The sequence below is a fragment of the Sminthopsis crassicaudata genome, chromosome 2 (genome assembly GCF_048593235.1).
Source record: "Sminthopsis crassicaudata isolate SCR6 chromosome 2, ASM4859323v1, whole genome shotgun sequence".
In the NCBI taxonomy this organism is placed as follows: Eukaryota; Metazoa; Chordata; class Mammalia; order Dasyuromorphia; family Dasyuridae; genus Sminthopsis; species Sminthopsis crassicaudata.
In genome coordinates this window covers 349075300-349097445 of record NC_133618.1, presented here as the reverse complement: position 1 = coordinate 349097445, position 22146 = coordinate 349075300, and the positions used below count along the sequence as shown (strand labels likewise).

General features: G+C 33.7%; 1 long non-coding RNA gene across 1 annotated transcript in view; it reads left to right on the top strand.

Moving 5' to 3' along the window:
• The window catches only part of LOC141556518 (uncharacterized), a 104827-nt gene extending 83714 nt beyond the window's left edge, over positions 1-21113 (top strand). The window contains exon 6 of the long non-coding RNA XR_012486548.1: positions 20258-21113. This is a non-coding gene — a long non-coding RNA (uncharacterized LOC141556518). The remainder of the gene's footprint in view (positions 1-20257) is intronic.
• Positions 21114-22146: the final 1033 nt, after the last annotated feature.

Below are 22146 nucleotides of genomic sequence, written 5' to 3'. Positions count from 1 at the left end.
CATTGTTCCAAACACAAATCATATATTTTTCTTGATCTGACTTGTATAAACTATGAAAGCAATATATAATCAGTGTTTTCAACACACATTTTTCTTCCAAAGATTTAATATTAGAAATGAAAACTATATTGAGGAATGACTAGATTTGGACCAATATGGTATGGTATTGTACTTTAAAAAAAATTTTTTTTTAATTAACTTTATAATTATATTTTTTGACAGTACATATGCATAGGTAATTTTTTACAACATTATCCCTTGTACACCCTTCTGTTCCAAATTTTTCCCCTCCTTCCCTCCACCCTCTCCCCTAGATGGCAGGCATTCCCATACATATTAAATATGTTATAGTATATCCTAGATACAATATATATGTGCAGAACCGAATTTTGTTGTTGTTCTTGTTGTTGTTGCAAAGGAAGAATTGGATTCGGAAGGTAAAAATAATCTGGGGAGAAAACCAAAAAATGCTAACAGTTTACACTCATTTCCCAGTGTTCCTTCTCTGGGTGTAGATGATTCTGTCCATCATTGATCAATTGGAATTGGATTAGCCCTTCTCTATGTTGAAGATATTCACTTCCATCAGAATATATCCTCATATAGTATTGTTGTTGAAATGTATAATGATCTCCTCATTCTGCTCATTTCACTCAGCATCAGTTGATGTCTCTCCAAGCCTCTTTGTATTCATCCTGTTGGTCATTTCTTACAGAACAATAATATTCCATAACATTCATATACCATAATTTACCCAACGATTCTCCAATTAATGGGCATCCATTCATTTTCCAATTTCTGGCCATTACAAAGAGGTCTGCCACAAACATTTTGGCACATACAGGTCCCTTTCCCTTCTTTAGTATTTCCTTGGGATATAAGCCCAATAGTAGCACTTCTGGATCAAAGGGTATGCTTATACCCAAAAGTTTGATAACTTTTGGAGCATAACTCCAGACTACTCTCCAGAATGGTTGGATTCTTTCACAACTCCCCCAACAATGCCTCAGTGTCCCAGTTTTCCCACAGCCCCTCCAACATTCATCATTATTTGTTCCTGTCATCTTAGCCAATCTGACAGGTGTGTAATGGTATCACAAGTTTTCTTAATTTGCATTTCTCTGATTAATAGTGATTTGGAACACTCTTTCATATGAGTGGATATAGTTTCAATTTCATCATCTGAAAATTGTCTGTTCATATCCTTTGACCATTTATCAATTGGAGAATGGCTTGATTTCTTATAAATTAGAGTCAATTCTCTGTATATTTTGGAGATGAGGCCTTTATCAGAACCTTTAACTGTAAAAATATTTTCCCAATTTGTTACTTCCCTTCTAATCTTGTTTGCATTAGTTTTGTTTGTACAAAAGCTTTTTAATTTGATGTAACCAAAATTTTCTATTTTGTGATCAATAATGATCTCTAGTTCTTCTTTGGACACAAATTCCTTCTTACTCCACAAGTCTGAGAGGTAAACTATCCTATGTTCTTCTAATTTATTTATGATCTCCTTCTTTATGCTGAAATCAGGGATCCATTTTGATCTTATCTTAGTATGTGATGTTAAGTGTGGGTCAGCCAGTATTGTACTTAATGCTCCCATAAAATTTCTTTCTATGTAATAAGTAATCTCTTATCCCATAATTCTAGATTTTAGTCTAAATTTCCTTTTCTATTAAAGCAGCTGCTCTACATAAATTTCTAGGTTTTGTGAATAGAGTGTCTTGTGAAAGCAAGTAGATGCTACTCCTTGCTCCATACAGTTCAAGTGGCAGCCCTTTGAGACAATTGGACTGCTTTTTTGTTTAGGCCTGGCCAATGTATCACTTCTGATCCCCTGGATTCTATCTTAGCTCTACAGTTTTATGGACCATCTGCTAATACCAATGAATGATCTGTCCTCCTTACTTACTTAGTTTACTTAACATCATCAATTTTCTTTCTAACCCATAAATGACTACATTCCTCTATGTTTTCTCCTAGCAGTAGTCTATTACCAAAGCATGGGTAAATATGAAGAAGTGGGAATGGGAGGGCTAAAAAATAATAAGAGCTCTGGATAAAAAGAGGGTTGGAGAGAGAAATAGGCTCAAAAGGAGCCTGAGGAAATCCATAGATAAACCTCACCTACACAAAGATTTTACCTTTTTCTTTGTCAAAATGGCTCTGAAGCTAATAATGAATAGTAAGAGATTGAGAAAATATAGTAAAACTTTAACACTGAAATTATGTTCTTAGAAAACAGCATGTCATATAAAAATATCTAATAGCAACTAATCAGTGACAACAATAGAACTCATTTTCGGGTGGAAAAATTGTCATCAAGGTTAAATTTTCACTTTACCTTGATGTTAGGATTTTGACAATATATACATTAACTATGTACTTATATACTTAGACAAATATACATAGTCTAACTATATCTTAATGTAGGGTATTTAGAGTCCTTGAAATAGAACATAGTAACTAGAATAAAATAGTAATATGGAATTGAAAGTTGGAAGAGATCTTAGAGCTCAGCTTCTTTTTTGAAACACAGAGAGGTGAAGATCTCATTGATGACTTTAGTGAAACCAGGATTCAAATCCAGGTTTTTGACTCTAGACTTAGTATTCTTGTGACTACATTTCCAAACCTCTTCATTTTATAAATGAAAAAGAGGAGGACAAGAGAGACTGAGCAACTTTTTGCTCAGACCTCAGTGAGAGACTTTTGGCTCCAGATGTTCTGCTTTTGTATTTGTTGCCTTTATAGCCATGGTTCAAGTTTGATATCTTCTAGTCAATTAAAATTCAAAATTAGTTCAAATATCTTTTAAGGAAAAACTAGCCTAGTCTATATAATAACATAAATAATATTTACATAATGTTTACTATGTTCTACGTGACCTAACAATTTTTATCTTACTTTATCCTTACAACCATCCTGGGAAGTTGGTACTATTATTATCTCCATTTCACAGATAAAGAAATTAAGTTAGTTGACTTATTCTACATCTAGGAATTATCAGAAACTAGATTTGAATTCAGTTCTGAGTCCAGTCCTGGAATTCTATTCACTGTCCCTTCTAACTGTCCATATATATTCCATATATGGGGTAGATCTCAGCCTACATGTCAAAGATTTAGAAAATATTGCTCTAACTGCCTTGATGACAAAATCCTAAGGTCTTCTAGAGAGCTTCTGCTTCTTTTAAGTGGCTTAGAAATTTTACTGAAAACTCCTGACCATGGAATAGGGAATACTGGAGAGTAGAAGAAGAAAAATAAAAACATAGTTAGCAAACAAATAAATGACAACAAGGGGCTATTTCTAAGCATCCTGACCTATGTTTTGCCTCTGAACTCAGATGATTCTGAAGGAGGCAGTGAGACTGTCTCACTCAAATCCAACTCACTTACAATCAAGATGTAACCCTCTTGACAAGAATTTTCAACCCTTTTCAACAAGAATGAAGGATGAACAACATATGACAACAATAAGTAATATCATGATTCCATGAAGGCATGATAGATTATGGAAAATAAAGACCAGAAAGGACTTGCTCCCCAAACTTTGGAATGACTGTATCTTATCTGGTTTATATGGTAGATTAAAATAAGCCTTATGGTATAGTTAATACCCTCAGAAAGACTATTTTCTGGTATAATCTATAGAACATCAACAATTTTTGTTTGCAATTTTGATGGATAAATGAGATTACATTCTGGTCTTATGTAGATGTGCTAAAAATTGTAAATTTGGAGCTATAATACCTCTTTTCTTAAGAGTGACCAATGAAGTGGTTTTCCTTCTGATCCCCATAAAAAATCATAAACACACACACATGGACAGATGTATATGTATGAATACTGGGATAATTGAACAAGAAACATATACAAATATACATATATATTCTTTCAAATATATGTTTGTCATATACACATACAAATATTGTTCAACCTGTTTTCTGCTTCCTTCATAGTGAAAAACATGACCACATTCCAAAGACTGTGATCCATGCCACTGAGAACCAGCCTATACATTTAGACAATTTATTTGGATATATATATATGTGTGTGTATGCTCATGTTAATATATATGTATATACATATACATATATATATATATATATATTAAAAGTCAAATATATAACATATATTAAAACAAATATATACATATATATTAAAAATATATGTGTATATACATATACATATACATATATTAAAAGTCAAGGGCTAACATTTTTGTGTCCTTCCTTTGGAAGCCTAATGAAGCCTACAAACTCTTCAGAATAATTTTTAATTGTATAAAATGTTTAAGACTATAAAGGAAATAAATTATGGAAAATAGCTATATATATATATGTATATATATATATATATTTGGGTATACATACATATATGTGTGTATACATGTATATATAGATATAATATGTTCACAGACACCAAAATAAGGACTCCAGCTACTGATCAGTCAATAAACATTTATTAATTATCTACCAAATGCCAAAGACTTTGCTAAATATTGAGGATATAAAAAGAGGCAAAAATAGTCTCTGTCTTCAAGGAGCTCACAATTGAATGGGAGAGACAGCAAGCAAACAAATGAGCTATTAACAGAAAAATTAGTAATAATTAAAAGAGGAAAGGCATCAAAATTTATAAGAGTTTCAACAGAGAATGAGATATCATGTTGTGGGGATATTGTGGCCTGAAATATTGCTACAGTATTGCCCAAGCCAGATTAAAATGTAATTGAGAAATATATTTAACACAACAATAGATGAAAACATAATAAAACATTGATAATGTTAATATGCATTTTTCTTTTTTTAAAAAAATTTTTATTTAATAATTTTTATTTACCAGATAAATGCATTGATAATTTTACAACACTGACAATTGCCAAACCTTTTGTTCTAAATTTTCCCCTCCTTCCCCCCACATATGGCAGGTTGACCAATACATTTTAAATATGTTAGAGTATAAATTAAATACAATATATGTATACATGTCCAAACAGTTGTTCTGCTGTACAAAAAGAATCGGACTTTGAAATACTGTACAATTAGCCTGTGAAGGAAATAAAAAATGCAGGCAGACAAAAATAGAGGGATTGGGAATTCTATGTAGTCATCTCCTAGAGTTCTTTCGCTGGGTGTAGCTGTTTCAGTTCATTACTGCTTTATTGGAACTGATTTGGTTCATCTCATTGTTGAAGAGGGCCATGTCCATCAGAATTGATCATCATATAGTATTGTTGTTGAAGTGTATGATGATCTCCTGGTTCTGCTCATTTCACTCAACATCAGTTCATATAAGTCTCTCCAGGCCTTTCTGAAATCATCTTGCTGGTCATTTCTTACAGAACAATAATATTCCATACATTCATATACCACAATTTATTCAGCCATTCTTCAATTGATGGGCATCCATTCAATTTCCAGTTTCTAGCCACTACAAAAAGGGCTGCCACAAACATTTTTGCACATACAGGTCCCTTCCAGAAGGTAGGATTTTATTTGGGAATTAAGAGAAGTCAGGGAAGCCATAGCCATCAAGCCATCAAGAGATGACGAGGGAGAGTGTTCCAGTTGTGAGGGAAAACTAAAGAGAGTATTTGGAGACAAAAGATGGAGAATCTTGTTTGAGGCAGAACAAGGAGGCCAGTGTCATTGTATCACAGAGTACATGAAAAGGAAAGGAATAGATTATGATGGGTTTTCAACACCAAATAAATAATTTTGTGTTTTATTCTAGAGGTAATAGGAAGTCACTGGAGTTTATTGAATAGGGGAAATGATAAAGTTGGACCTATGCTTTAGGAAAACCACATTAGGAATGGAATAGGGAGAGACTTGAGACAGGCAGATCCATCAATAGGCTATTATAACAGTGCAGTGTGAGGATGAGGGCTTATACTCTGGTACTGGTAATACCAGAGGAGAGATGTTATAGATATGAAATTGTTAGGCCTTTAAATATGGGAGTGAATGACAGTGAAAAGTCAAAGATGACATCTACATTGCAAGCTTGGGCAACTAAAAGGTTGGTATATCCCTCTAGAAGAATAGGGAGGAATGGGTTAAAGGGGAAAATAGTGAATTCAGCTTTGGACATCTTAAATTTAAGATGTCTGCTGGACATTCAGTTTGAGATGTCTCGAAGGCAATTGAAGATTAGAGATTAGAGGTCAGCAGAAAGGTTATAGCAAGATAGGAAGATTTGAGAAACCTTAGCATGCTAATTTAGAGAGGGGGAGGAACACTGTGTGAATCTTACTCTCATCAGAGTAGGCTCAAAAAGTAAATAATAGACATATTTGTTTTTCAGAGAATTCTATCTCACCTCATTAAAAGGAGGGAGAGGAAAAGGGAAAAGGAAAAGAGGAATAAGGGAAGGGTACAAGAAAGGGGAAGGGACTTAAAAGGAGGGGGGAGGATACTAAAAAGGGAGGTCTGTGTGACACAAGTGGGGTCCATAAGTCTAATACTGGGGAAGAGGTTCAGGGGGGACAAGAGGAAAAAAGCATAATCTGGGGATAATATGATGGCAGAAAATACAGAATTAGTAATTTTAACTGTAAATGTGAATGGGATGAACTCTCCCATTAAGTGGAGACAGATAGCAGACTGGATCAAAAATCAGAACCCTACAATATGTTGTTTAAAGGAAACACATTTAAAGCAGGGAGATACATACAGAGTAAAAATAAAAGGCTGGAGCAGAATCTATTATGCTTTACGAGAAGTCAAAATAGCAGGGGTAGCCATCCTTATCTCAGATCAAGCAAAAGCAGAAATTGATCTAATTAAAAGAGATAAGGAAGGAAACTATATCCTGCTAAAGGGTAGCATAGACAATGAAGCCATATCAATACTAAATATATATGCACCAAGTGGTATATCATCTAACTTCCTAAAGGAGAAGTTAAGAAAGTTGCAAGAAGATATAGACAGCAAAAGTATAAGAGTGGGAGATCTCAACTTTGCATTCTCAGAATTAGATAAATCAAACGACAAAACAAATAAGTAAGAAATTAAAGAGGTAAATAGAACACTGGAAAAATTAGGTATGATAGATCTTTGGAGAAAACTGAATGGTGATAGAAAGGAGTATACTTTCTTCTCAGCAGTTCATGAAACCTATACCAAAATTGACATAAAGATCTCAAAATTAAATGCAGGAAGGCTGAAATAGTAAATGCTTTCTTCTCAGATCACAATGCAGTAAAAATTACATTCAGCAAGAAGTTAGGGGTAAATAGACCAAAAAGTAATTGGAAATTAAATAATTTCATCTTAAAGAATGAGTGGGTGAAACAGCAAATTATAGAAACAATAATTTCACCCAAGATAATGACAACGATGAGACATCATACCAAAATTTGTGAGATGCAGCTAAAGCGGTAATAAGGGGAAATTTTATATCTTTAGAGGCTTACTTAAATAAAGTAGAGAAAGAGAAGATCAATGAATTGGGCCTGCAACTTAAAAAGCTAGAAAAAGACCAAATTAAAAACCCCCAACCAAATACTAAACTTGAAATTCTAAAATTAAAAGAAGAAATCAATAATATTGAAAGTAAAAAAACTATTGAATTAATAAATAAAACTAAGAGTTGGTTTTATAAAAAAGCCAATAAAATAGATAAACCTTTGGTAAATCTGATCAGAAAAAGAAAATAAAATTGATAGTCTTAAAAATGAAAAGGGGGATCTTTCCACCAATGAAGAGGAAATTAGAGCAATGATAAGGAGTTACTTTGCCCAGCTTTATGCCAATAAATTTGATAACTTAAGTGAAATGGATGACTATCTCCAAAAATATAAGCTTCCTAAATTAACAGAGGAGGAAGTAAATTGCTTAAATAGTCCCATTTCAGAAAAAGAAATAGAACAAGCTATTAATCAACTCCCCAAGAAAAAATCCCCAGGACCAGATGGATTTACATGTGAATTCTACCAAACATTTAAAGAACAATTAGCCCCAGTGTAATATAAACTATTTGAAAAAATAGGGGATAAAGGAGTTTTACCAAACTCCTTTTATGACACAGGCATGATATTAATACCTAAACCAGGTAGGTTGAAAATGGAGAAAGAAAACTATAGAAAAATTAATGAATATTGATGCTAAAATCTTAAATAAGATATTAGCAAAAAGACTACAGAAAATCATCCCCAGGATAATACACTATGATCAAGTAGGATTTATACCAGGAATGCATATGATCATCTCAATAGATGCAGAAAAAGCATTTGATAAAATCCAACATCCATTCCTACTAAAAACACTTGAGAGTATAGGAATAAATGGACTATTCCTTAAAATAATAAGGAGCATATATTTAAAACAGTCAGTAAGCATCATATGTAATGGGGATAAACTGGAACCTTTTCCAGTAAGATCAGGAGTGAAACAAGGTTGTCCACTATCACCATTACTATTCAATATTGTATTAGAACTGCTAGCTTTGGCAATAAGAGTCAAGAAAGAGATTAAAGGAATAAGAGTAGGTAATGAGGAAATCAAAGTCTTTGCAGATGATATGATGGTATACTTAGAGAACCCCAGAGATTCTAATAAAAAGTTACTAGAAATAATTCACAATTTTAGCAAAGTTGTTGGATACAAAATAAATCCACATAAATCCTCAGCATTTTTATACATCACCAACAAAATCCAACAGTGAGAGAAATTCCATTCAAAACAACTGTCAAGAGTATAAAATATTTGGGAATCCATCTACCAAAGAAAAGTCAGGAATCATATGAGCAAAACTACAAAACACTTGCCACAAAAATAAGGTCAGATTTAAATAATTGGAAAGACATTAAGTGCTCTTGGATAGGCCGAGCGAATATAATAAAGGTGACGATACTCCCTAAACTAATCTATTTATTTAGTGATATACCAATCAGACTCCCAAGAAACTATTTTAATGACCCAGAAAAAATAACAACAAAATTCATATGGAAGAACAAAAGGCCGAGAATTTCAAGGGAATTAATGAAAAAAAAAAAAAATCAGATGAAGGTGGTCTAGCTGTACCTGATCTAAAGCTATATTATAAAGCAGCAGTCACCAAAACCATTTGGTATTAGCTAAGAAATAGACTAGTTGATCAGTGGAACAGGTACACAGGACAAAATAGGGTACAACTATAGCAATCTAGTGTTTGACAAACCCAAAGATACCAACTTTTGGGATAAGGATTCATTATTTGAAAAAAACTGTTGAGAAAACTGGAAATTAGCATGGCAGAATTTAGTATGGACCCACACTTAACACCACATACCAAGATAAGATCAAAATGGGTCTATGATTTAGGCATAAAGAATGAGATCATAAATAGATAAGAGGAACATAGCATAATTTATCTTTCAGACTTGTGGAGGAGGAAGAAATTTATGACCAAAGGAGAACTACAGATCATTACTGATCACAAAAATAGAAGATTTTGGTTACATCAAATTAAAAAGCTTTTGTGCAAACAAAACTAATGCAAACAAGATTAGAAGGGAAGTAACAAATTGGGAAAATATTTTTACAGTTAAAGGTTCTGATAAAGGCCTCATCTCCAAAATATATAGAGAACTTTCTCTAATTTATAAGAAATCAAACCATTCTCCAAATGATAAATGGTCAAAGGATATGAACAGACAATTTTCAGATGATGAAATTGAAACTATATCCACTCATATGAAAGAGTGTTCCAAATCACTATTAATCAGAGAAATGCAAATTAAGAAAGCTTGTGATACCATTATACAACTATCAGATTGGCTAAGATGACAGGAACAAATAATGATGAATGTTGGAGGGGCTGTGGGAAAACGGGGACACTGAGGCATTGTTGAGGGAGTTGTGAAAGAATCCAACCATTCTGGAGAGCAATCTGGAATTATGCCCAAAAAGTTATCAAACTGTGCATATTCTTTGATCCAGAAGTGCTACTATTGGGCTTATATACCAAAGAAATACTAAAGAAGGGAAAGGGACCTGTATGTGCCAAAATTTTTGTGGCAGCTCTTTTTTGTAGTGGCTAGAAATTGGAAAATGAATGGATGCCCATCAATTGGAGAATGGTTGGGTAAATTATGGTATATGAATGTTATGGAATATTATTTCTCTGTAAGAAATGACCAGCAGGATGAATACAGAGAGACTTGGAGAGACTTACATCAACTGATGCTGAGTGAAATGAGCAGAACCAGGAGATCATTATACACTTCAGCAATGATACTGTATGAAGATGTATTCCTATGGAAGTGGATATCTTCAACATAGAGAAAATCTAATTCAGTTCCAGTTGATCAATGATGGACAGAAACAGCTACACCCAGAGAAGGAACACTGGGAATTGAGTGTAAACTGTTCGCACTATTGTCTTTCTACCTAGGTTACTTATACCTTCGGAATCCAATTCTTACCGGGCAACAAGAAATTTGGTTTTACACACATATATTGTATCAAGGATATACTGTAACACATTTAATATGTATGGGATTGCCTGTCATCTAGGGGAGGGAGTAGAGGGAAGGATGGGAAAATTTCAAAAAGTGAATACAAGGGATTATCTTGTAAAAAAAAAATTATCCATTCATATGTACTGTCAAAAAAAATTATAATTATAAAATTAATTTTAAAAAATCAAATTTATCTCTATGAAGAAGTGCTCTGAATCACTTTTGAAAAGAGAAATGCAAATTAAAATAATTTGAGGTGCCACTTCAAATCTATCACATTTACTAATATGCCACACAAAATGATAATTTTTAGAGAGGATTTGGGAAATTTGGACACTAATTCACTGTTGGCAGAGTTATGAGTTGATTCAAACTTTTTTTTTTTTTTTTTTTTTTTTGGAGGCTGGGGTTAAGTGACTTGCCCAGGGTCACACAGCTAGGAAGTGTTAAGTGTCTGAGACCAGATTTGAACTAGGGTCCTCCTGAATTCAAGGCTGATGCTCTATCCACTGAGCCACCTAACTGCCCCCTCAACCATTCTTGAGAGCAATTTGGAACTGTGCCCAAAAGGCAACCAAACTATGCATACTCTTTAATCTAGCAATACCACTACTAGTTTTCTATCCCAAAGATATCATAAAAAATTTTTTCCCTTAAACCTTTAAAGGTTCTTTTTAAAACCTACATGTGCAAAAATATTTATAGCAGCCTTTTTCATAGTGGCAAAATATCAGAAATTGAGGGGATATTTATCAATTGGGAAATTTCTGAACAAACAACAGTATATGAATGTAATGAAATACTAATGTGCAAAAAGAAATGATATACAGACAGATTTCAGAAAAACCTGATAAAATTTATATGAACTGATACAAAATGAATTGAGCAGAACCAGGAAAACATTGTACATGGTACACTGTGTGATGATCAATTATGAATGACTTAGATCTTCTCAGTAATACAATGATCCAAGAAAGACAAGTACAAAGGACTTATGATGAAAAATGCAATCCACATCCAGATTGAGAACTGATGGATTTCTGAATACAAATGAAAGCATACTTTTTTCACTTGCTTTTTTTTCCCTTTAGATCTCTTTCTTCTTTCACAATTATGACTAATGTAGAAATATGTTTTACATAAATATACATAAGTAACCTATATCAAATTGGCTACCATTCAAGAAGAACAGAGGGGAGGGAAAGAGGAAAGGACAGAAATTTGGAACTGAAAATATTCTAAAAAATAATTGCTAAAATTATCTTGACATATAATTGAAGAATATATTCTTATTATTATTTTTTTAAAACAAAGTAAGAGCTAGAAGTAAGAGACAATCAGAAGTAGTCAGAAAGGAGAATAAATATTTAGGTAGATAGTTTGGAAATTTCTAACATTAACTGGAAAATCTTTCTTTTCCTACTCCAAACAAGTATTTGATTGATAATAAGAAAAGGATACTTAGGGGAGAACAATTAACTATTATTCTTCCTTTTGCTCTAGAAACAAGGTCATTTGCCCTTTTCCTTCAATTGCTCTGCCCAGGTATTTGTTATGCCCTAAACTAGCTGATGAACGTAATCTATCTAGAAACAAGTAATATGCAAGAAGAGTAAAACACACTTATCCTTTAAAGGAGGATGATGACTCTCTCTCTCTCTCTCTCTCTCTCTCTCTCTCTCTCTCTCTCTCTCTCTTTCTCTTTCTCTCTCTCTCTCTCTCTCTCTCTCTCTCTTCTTCATCTCTTTCCATCTCTCTCTGTCTCTGTCTCTCCCCATCCTCTCTCTCTTTCCTTTTTTTCTTCTCCCTAGTGTGTAAAAAAAAAAGGAAGAGAGGAGAAACAAGATTCCTTTCTAAATGATTATAGCAGAGACATGAGACATAGCCTTTCTATCAATCAAGGAGAACTTTGGGAAGTCAGTCTTACCCCTAAGAGAGCCAAATGTGATTGCCTTTATAATTCAACCATAGGATGTGATTGCTTCAAAGCAAAAGCAGTTGGTGGGGGGAAAAAAGGTATAAATAAAAACATTTCCTCCATAAAGTTCTTCTACAAATATAAATACCATTGGGTGGAAAAATAGACACAGGTAGAGAAAAGTCCCTGGCCATTAAACATGTGAAGGAAAAACTCACCAATCTGAAGAGGCAGTGATGTTAAGACTGTCTAGTGATGTCACTGGATTTGGACTGGAGTTGGACTGAGTATTCATGCCAGTATGCATGCTCTGCTAGACAACTGAATAAATGGGTAGTAACTGCTTCCAGGCACAGCTCCATTAAGTTATCCCCCACCACACAAGGCTCTCTTAGAAGAAATTAAAAAGACTTTTGCAAGAAGGCTAGAAGAAAAAAGGGGAAAGAGAAGGGAAGCTTGGCAAGAAGGTCAGGATAAGTCATCCTACTCATTAAAAGATGCAGTGGATAAAGAAATCAACTCGCTGAAAAACAGAATTAGTGAACTGAAAAAAAGAAAATAGCTCTTGAAAAAATAAAATTGGTGAAATGGAAAAAAATTCCATAGAACAAAACAACTCATTTCAAAACTCAGTTGGGACTTCCAGCCACGATGATTGAGATGACACACACATTTGTTTAAGCTCCATCTTTTCTCTCAGAATAATTTATTCCATGACAAGCCTCAAAATTATTATTTGACTGAAGAAAAACAAAAAAACCACAAATAATTACCAAGAGAAGATATCCTTGAAATTCGGCAGAAAAGGTCTGTTTTTGCTCATAGGTGGGTTCACTTAGATCAGGTGCAAACTAAAGGCAGCACAGCAGACAGTGAGAGTAAGGCAGGCAGCTCATACCTGAGCAAACCGGAGGGGAGTGGAGTGTGATCTCAGCCAATTTGGCAAGGAAAATTTTACCACAGTGTTGGCTATTCTGCCCTGGCAGCAAATCAGTAGATCAGCAAAGAAACTCTAAACACAGGGGGTAAAGACTATAAGCCCAAAAAGCTAGGGTCTCTCAGGACCTGGCCATATCCTCCCAGAGTGATTCAGCACACTCTCAGAATCTCAGAGCGCAGATGGAGAGCAGCCATTGCTGTCTTGCTAGTGCCTCACTGCTGCCCCTGCAGTCTGTAGAGGTAGCTCGGTAACACCATCCAGCCCCTCTTCCCCCCAAAAAAATCAGACTGCATTTTTTTTGTTAGTTTGTTTTCTTTGAATCTTCTTTGACAAAATGAGCAAAAAATTAAAACAGACCCTAACTATTGATAGCTTCTATATGGATAGAGAGAAGACTTTAAACCCTGAGGAAACTAAAAACATCTGTCTCCAAATGAATCCCCAAAGGGGGATATGATCTGGTCTTCAACACACAAGACTCTCATAGAAGAATTTAAAAAGGCTCTCACAAAAGAGCTAGAGGAAAAATGGGAAAAGGAAAGGGAAGCTTTGCTTAAGAGTCTGGATAAGTCATCCCACTCATTTAAAGATAGAGAGTGGATAAAGAAATCAAATCCTTGAAAAACAGAATGAGTGAATTGGAAAAAGAAAATAGCTCTCTAAAAAATAAAATTGGCGAAATGGAAAAAAATTCCATACAAAACAACTCATCTAAAAACTCAATTGGACAATTAGAAAAAGATATTTAAAAAGTGAGTGAAGAAAATAATTCATTAAAAATCAGATGGAAATGAATGACTTGAGGAGACACCAAGAACCAGTCAAAAAAAAAAAAAAAAAAAAGAAAGAAAAGAAAAAGAAAAGAAATAATGGGAAAAAATGTCAAAAACTTTCTTGGGAAAACAACAAACCTGGAAAATAGATCTAGAAGAGATAATCTGAGAATTATTGGATTTCCTGAAAAATACGATGAAAAAAAGAGCCTGGACACTGTGTTCCAGGAAATTGTCAAAGAGAACTGCCCAGATATTATAGAAACAGAGGGTAAAATAGACATTGAAAGAATTAATCAATCACCTACTGAAGGGACCCTAAAATCAAAACCCCAAGAAATATAGTGGCCAAATTCCAGAGCTATCAGATGAAAGAAAAAATACTGCAAGCAGCTAGAAAAAAATCAATTCAAATATAGAGGAACCACAATAAGGATTACTCAGGATCTACCAGTATCCACATTAAAGGATCGAAGGGCCTGGAATGTGATATTCTGAAAGGCTAAGGAACTTAGTATGCAGCCAAAAATGTCATACCCAGCCAAAATGAGCATTTTTTTCCCCAGGGAATAAGATGGACATTCAATGAAATATGTGAATTTCATCTATTTCTGTTGAAAAAACTGGAATTAAACAAAAAGTTTAATCTACAAATATAAAACTCAAGAGAAACCTAAAAAAATAAAAAGAAATCTTGGGAACTATATTTCTGTTATAAAGATATATAAAGAACACATGTATACTTTGTTCTAGAAACTAAAGGTGGAAAGGAAATTGTACCAGGAAAAGGATAAAATGGGAGTACTACATCTGACAAAGAGGCAAAGGAAACCTATTATATTTGAGAGAAAGAATGGAGGGGGATGAACATAGTGTGTATCTTACTGTCATCAGAACTGGCTTAAAGAAAAAATATTAGACATATTCTAGTTATGGTAAAACTTCTCCCACCTCATTAAAAAGTGGGAGGGGAAAATAAAAAGGGAAGGAGTAAGCTAAGTGGAAGAGAATACAGAAATAGTGAGGAAAAAGGGTAAGAAAGGGGGAGGAACTCTAAGGTGAGGGAGAGGGATACAAAAAAGAGAGGGCTGTGAGAAGCAAGTGGTGCTCACAAGTAAGGGGTAAGGGGGAGGGAAAGGAGAAAAGCATAAGAAGGGATTGACAAGATAACAAATAATACAGAATTGGTAATTTTAACCATAAATGTGAATGGGATAAACTCCCCCATAAAGAGGAAGCAGTTAGCAGACTGGATTAAAAGCCAGAATCCTACAATATGTTGTTTATAAGAAAGACACTTGAAGCAGGGTGATACATACAGAATAAAGGTAAAAGGTTGGAGCAAAATCTACTATGCTTCAGGTGAAGTCAAAAAAGCAGGGATCTCAGATCAAGCAAAAACAAAAATTGATCTAATTAAAAGAAATAAGGAAGGGCACTATTTCTTACTAAAGGGTCGCATAGATAATGAAGCAATATCAATATTAAACATATATGCACCAAGTGGTGTAGCATCTAAATTCTTAAAATAGAAATTAAGAGAGCTGCAAGAAGAAATAAACAGCAAAACTATAATAGTGGGAGATCTCAATCTTGCATTCTCAGAATTAGATAAATCAAAGCACAAAATAAATAAGAAAAAAAGTCAAAGAGGTAAATAGAATGCTAGAAAAGTTAGGTAAGATAGATCTTTGGAGAAAACTAAATGGAGTCAGAAAGGAGTACATTTTCTTCGCAGCAGTTCATGGAACCTATACAAAAATTGACCATATATTAGGACATAAAAACCTCAAATTCAAATGCAGTAAGGCAGAAATAGTAAATGCATCCTTTTCAGACCTCAATGCAATGAAAATTACATGCAATAAAAAGCCAGGGGGAAATAGACCCAAAAATAATTGGAAACTAAATAATCTCATATTAAGAATGATTGGGTGAAATAGCAAATCATAGACATAATAATTTCATCCAAGAAAATGACAATAATAAGACATCCTACCAAAATGTGTGGGATACAGCCAAAGCGGTAATAAGAGGAAATTTTATATCTCTAGGAGCCTACTTGCATAAAATAGAGAAAGAGAAGGTCAATGAATTAGACTTGCAACTAAAAATGCTAGAAAAGGAACAAATTAAAAAACCTCAGTCAAACATTAAACTTGAAATTCTAAAAATAAAAGGAGAGATAAATAAAATTGAAAGTAAAAAAAAACAAAACTATTGAATTAATTAATAAAACTAAGAGTTGGTTCTATGAAAAAAAACAACAAAATAGATAAATTCTTAGTAAATCTGATTTTAAAAGGCAAAGAGAAAAATCAAATTGTTAGTCTTAAAAATGAAAAGGGAGAACTCACCACTAATGAAGAGGAAATTAGAGCAATAATTAAGAATTACTTTGCCCAGTTTTATGCCAATAAATTTGATAAGTTAAATGAAATGGAAGAATACCTTCAAAAATATAGCTTGCCCAGATTAACAAAGGAAGAAGTAAATTGGTTAAATAGTCCCATCTCAGAAAAAGAAATAGAACAAGCTATTAATCAATTCCCTAAGAAAAAAATCCCCAGGACCAGATGTCCTGGTTGAAAGTCTAATTTACATGTGAATTCCACCAAACATTTAAAGAACAATTAACTTCAATGCTATATATAACCTATTTGAAAAAATAGGGATTGAAGGAGTCCTGCCAAATTCCTTTTATGACAGAGACATATCAGTATATGATATACTGTATACCTATGTATCAGATCAGTATATGATACTGATACCTAAACCGGGTAGGTTGAAAACGGAGAAAGAAAATTATAGACTAATCTCCCTAAGGAATATTGATGCAAAAATCTTAAATAAAATATTAGCAAAAACATTACAGAATATCATCCCCAGGATAATACACTACAACCAAGTAGGAGTTATTCCAGGAATGCAGGGCTGGTTCAACATTAGGAAAACTATTAGCATAATTGACTATATCAATAACCAAATTAACAAAAAACATATGATCATCTCAATAGATGCAGAAAAAGCATTTGACAAAATCCAACATCCATTCCTACTAAAAACACTTGAGAGTATAGGAATAAATGGACTATTCCTCAAAATAGTCAGGAACATATATTTAAAACCATCAGTAAATGTAAAGTCCAGGCTAGCTCCCATAATCAGCCAGAGTCAGGATAAGCAAAACTCTTTGCCACACGTTGGGCGCCAAAATATTATGTTTTGTTTTCTCTAAATTGCGATCATTCTCTGGGGGCAGATCTCTTGGGGAGCTTCTGGAGCCACCCTTAGTTTTAGTTTCAGTTCAATAATTCCAAAATGCAGCCAGGAGTTAAAGAACAGATCCTATTTTGTGTCCTTCAAAGTCTTGAATTTTTTCCTGTCAGAATGTCTTCAGCCAGCTTCAATGTCTAGCTCCCTCTGAATCCAAAGCCTCCAGCCAGCATGAAGGTAAACATGGGAATGATATCTTGACTCTGAATCTCCTAGAGTGTGGGAATCAGACTCTGCCTCCAAAAGTGTGGGATCGTGGGTTTCCCAGAATTCAATCCTGGATGTGAATCTCCCAGAAATCAACTTACTATGGTGGCAAGAGTAATTCCTTGGATTCCCTGCCAAGATTCTTTCTAATCAAGGTTGAGAATCTGAGAGCAAGGCTACATACATTGGTGATAATCTTGGAAGGAATTTAAAAATCTAGAACTACATTTTATATTAGAACACATAAAACCTTTGATACTCCTTGGAGATATACATACATATACAGTAAGGTGTATGAACAGTTTAGTGACTGTTCTCATATAATTACAAATTGTTTTTCAGAAAAGTTGAGACAATTCAGTTTTTCCTTTAAAGTATTAATGGACCTGTCTTCCCAGAGTCCCTCAACATCCACTGTTATCATCTTTGCTTACTTTGAGGAGTATGAGCTGAAAAAGAAATTGTTTTAATTTGTATTTTCTTATTATTAGTGATTTGGCAAAAATCTTTTTGAATGGCAGCAGATACTTTGAAATTATTTTAGGATACATGAATATAAATGAACAATCACAAAACAATTGAAAATGAATGCTGTAAAATTATAAAGAACAATTGTGGCCTCCAAAGAATAGATATGAGAAAACATTTCTCCCTATTTCCTTTGCTGAGATATGTGTGGTGGGGTAAGAGTGTGTGGAGAGAACATACAATTTATTGAAAATATTGTAAAGTTTTTTTTAGGAACACTTTTTCTAAATTTTTTAAAAATATTTTTGAAAATTTCTAATATTTGATAAGTTCAAGTCATCAGATCCAGTTCCAGCTGAACTACAACTTCAGGTAGCAAAAGAACTAGCAAATGTTAGTTATTATGAGGATTTTTGAGTGATTATGGACAATGGGAAAGGTATTGAAGAGAAGAAAAATGTTCTGTTTTTCAAAAGAGGGAAGACAATAGAATATGGCAAGTATAATCCATTATATTTTACTTTTTTGTTTGTTTGTTTGTTTTTTTGTTTTTTCAAAAAAAAGTGACTTGCCCAGGCTCACACAACTAGGAAGTATTAAGTGTCTGAGACCAGATTTGAACTCAGGTTCTCCTGACTTCAGGGCTGGTGCTCCATCCATTGCACCACCTAGCTGCCTGTCTTACTTTTATTTTTGACCAAATTCTAGGAATTATTGTTAAATAATTGATTAGTGAATGTTTAGAAAAAGAAGTAGCAATCACAGTCAAAAATGTTTTTGACTTTTTTGACTTTATGAGCAAACTAATACTTGAGAAATGACTGAGCAAATTATAGTATATGATTATAATGTAATATTATTGTTCCAAAAGAAATAAAGAAAGGGACAGTTTAAGAGAAATCTGGAAAGACTTATAGGAACTAAAACAAGATGAAATGACTAGAATTATGAGAATGAAAAAAATTATTGTTTAGTTAATTAGTTATGTTCAACTTTTCATAAACCCATTTGGAGTTTTCTTGGCAAAGATACCAGAATGGTTTGTCAATTACTTCTCCAGTTTATCTGACAGATGAGGAAACTGAGGCAAAAAGGTAATCCAGGGTTACTCAGCTAGTCAGTCTCTGAAGTCACATTTGAACTCAAGTCCTCCTGTAGAATCAGGGTTCTATTTACTGTGCCACCTAGTTGCCCCACAACAATATTGTGGAAATAGACAACTTAAAAATACTTAAGATCAATGTAAAGATCATGATTCTAGAGGACCAATGTCTTTGAAGCCCTCCTGACAGAGGGGAGTTGCAGAATGAGATATATTTTTTAAGATATGGCCAATGTAGAATTTTTATTTTTTGCTTAATTATGCACATCTATTCTAAAGATTTTCTTTTTTCATTGGGAGGAGAGTGAAAGAAAAGGAAAATAAATGCTTGTTAATTGAAAAAAATAACAAACTAACTTCTTTTGAGAGAGTCTAAATAGACTGGAAGATAAGAATACATTTTACTTAGATCTAGCCAATATAATTTTAGTAAAACATTTGATAAAGTATCTCAGACTATTCTTGTGAAAGAATTGGAGTGATGCAGGCTGGATTATAAATCCAGTTAATGCATTCAAAACTGGTTGAATAGCCAAGCCAAAGAACAGTCATTAGTAATTTATCATCAGCCTTTTGTGGGTTAACATTTGTATAAATGATTTGCATAAAGGCTCAGATGCAATAAGAGGTGCAGACAATAGGAAGCTGGAAATGATAGCTACCATGGTGTATGGCAGAGGCAAGATCCAAAGAGATCTTGGAAATTCAGATGTCCTCCTTTGAAATGTGCTCTTCTCCCAACTTTCCGTATTTCTATTTTCCCTTTTATTTTATTCTGAGTTTAAGAAATAAAACAAGCATTTCCATAACAAAATAGAATAGAAAAAAGAAGATTGCACATGAAACTACAAGTATATATATATATAGATATATTTAGTGATGGCTATAGTTAAACACAAATGTGTGTGTGTATGTGTATATATGTAGATACATCTGTAGCTATCTGTCTGCTTATATCCATCCTATTTCTAAAGAAGATAGTAGCATTCTCTCAGTCATCCAGGTTCTTGAATGTTGCTTTCTCTCTCTCTCTCTCATAGTATTTATCTAGTTGTCAGGTCTTCTTGGTTCTATAACTACAACAACTCCTATTCATCTTTTTTCTGATTTTCATATAGGCACTGCTCTAATGGAATCTTCTCACCTAGACCACTAAAAAAGCCTCATGAATGTTTTTTTTCCCCCTGCTTCAATCTTTCCTTTTCAAAATATCCTCCACAATTGCCAAAATAATCTTCCTAAAGATTACTCTTCTACTCCAAAATCTTCAGTGCCTTTAAAAACTCTCCAATGGGATGTGGGAAAACTGGGACATTAATGCATTGCTGGGGGAGTTGTGAATGAATCCAACCATTCTGGAGAGCAATCTGGAATTATGCCCCAAAAATTATCAAACTGTGCATATCTTTTGATCCAGCAGTGCTATTACTGGGCTTATATCCCAAAGAAATACTAAAGAAGGGAAAGGGACCTGTATGTGCCAAAATATTTGTGGCAGCCCTTTTTGTAGTGGCTAGAAACTGGAAAATGAATGGATGTCCATCAATTGGAAAATAGTTGGGTAAATTGTGGTATATGAATGTTATGGAATATTATTGTTCTGTAAGAAATGAACAGCAGGATGAATACAGAGAGGCTTGGAGAGATTTACATGAACTGATGCTAAGTGAAATGAGCAGAACCAGGAGATCATTATACAATTCAACAACAATACTGTATGAGGATGTATTCTGATGGAAGTGGATATCTTCAACAAAGAGAAAATCTAATTCAGTTCCAATGGATCAATGATGGACAGAATCAACCACACCCAGAAAAGGAACACTGGGAAATGAGTGTAAACTGTTTGGACTTTTGTTTTTCTTCCCAGGTTATCTTTACCTTCTAAATCCAATACTCCCTGTGCAACAAGAGAACTGTTTGGTTCTGCACACATATATTATATCTAGGATATATTATAACATAAATAACATGTACAAGACTGTTTGCCATCTAAGGGGGGGGTGGGGAGGGAAGGAAAAAGTCATAACAGAAGTAAGTGCAAGCCATAATGTTGTAAAAAATTACCCAGGCATATGTTCTGTCAATAAAAAGTTATAATAAAAAAAGTGAAAAAAAACTCTCCAATGTCTATATGATGAAATAATAACTTAGAATAAAAGAATAAAATCTTTGTAACATGATTCCTACCTTTCTTCCAGCTATATTTGACAATACTCCTTTTCACAAACTCTATGTTCCTGTTAAAATAAATTATTAACTATTTTTAATAGCAAGGAAGAAAGAATATGCTTTGATTTGAAAAAAAAAATAAAGTAGTTGGAGAAAATAAATAGACCTTTTCTTCCTAAAAATTTTGGAATGCCAGAATGAGAGGGAAATGGTGAGTAAGCATCTTTTTTAAAAATTATATTTTATTAAAAATTTTTAAATTAAAAAATTAATTCTATTTCCCACCTCCCAATTTATTAGACATTTTTGATACTTCTTACATTCACAAGAGTGGTTTCCCATGCCTAGAACTCACTCCTTCTTGTATCTACCTATCTGATTCTGTATCTTTAACTCGGGTTCAACACAGGGACCACCTTTTTGTAATGTTTTCCCTGATGCTCCTACTTGTCTGAGTTTTTCCTTACAAGTATAGGTTTGTGTCTTTCATGGCCTCATTGAGGTCAAGAAATGTTTTTATTTTGTTTTTGTTTTGTCTTTGTATAACTAGAACTTTGCACATGTTAGGTAAGCATAATATTTATTTTTTCTTATAATGGAATTGGATTAGGTGTAATGTTCTGATCGTCTCTCAGTTGTAATCCTTCCTTGGGAGGAGGTTTCTTTTCTGTATAATCTTTTCCTCTATGAGCAGGTTTCTTGGGAGGCTTCTGGAGCCTCTAGCCAGCCTCTTCTTCTTTCTGAATCCTGGCTCTGAATCTCCTCCAGCTCTTGTCCTTCCCCAGTCCAGACTGCTCTCCAAGCTCAATGTTGCCTCTTTTTATCCTCCCAGAGA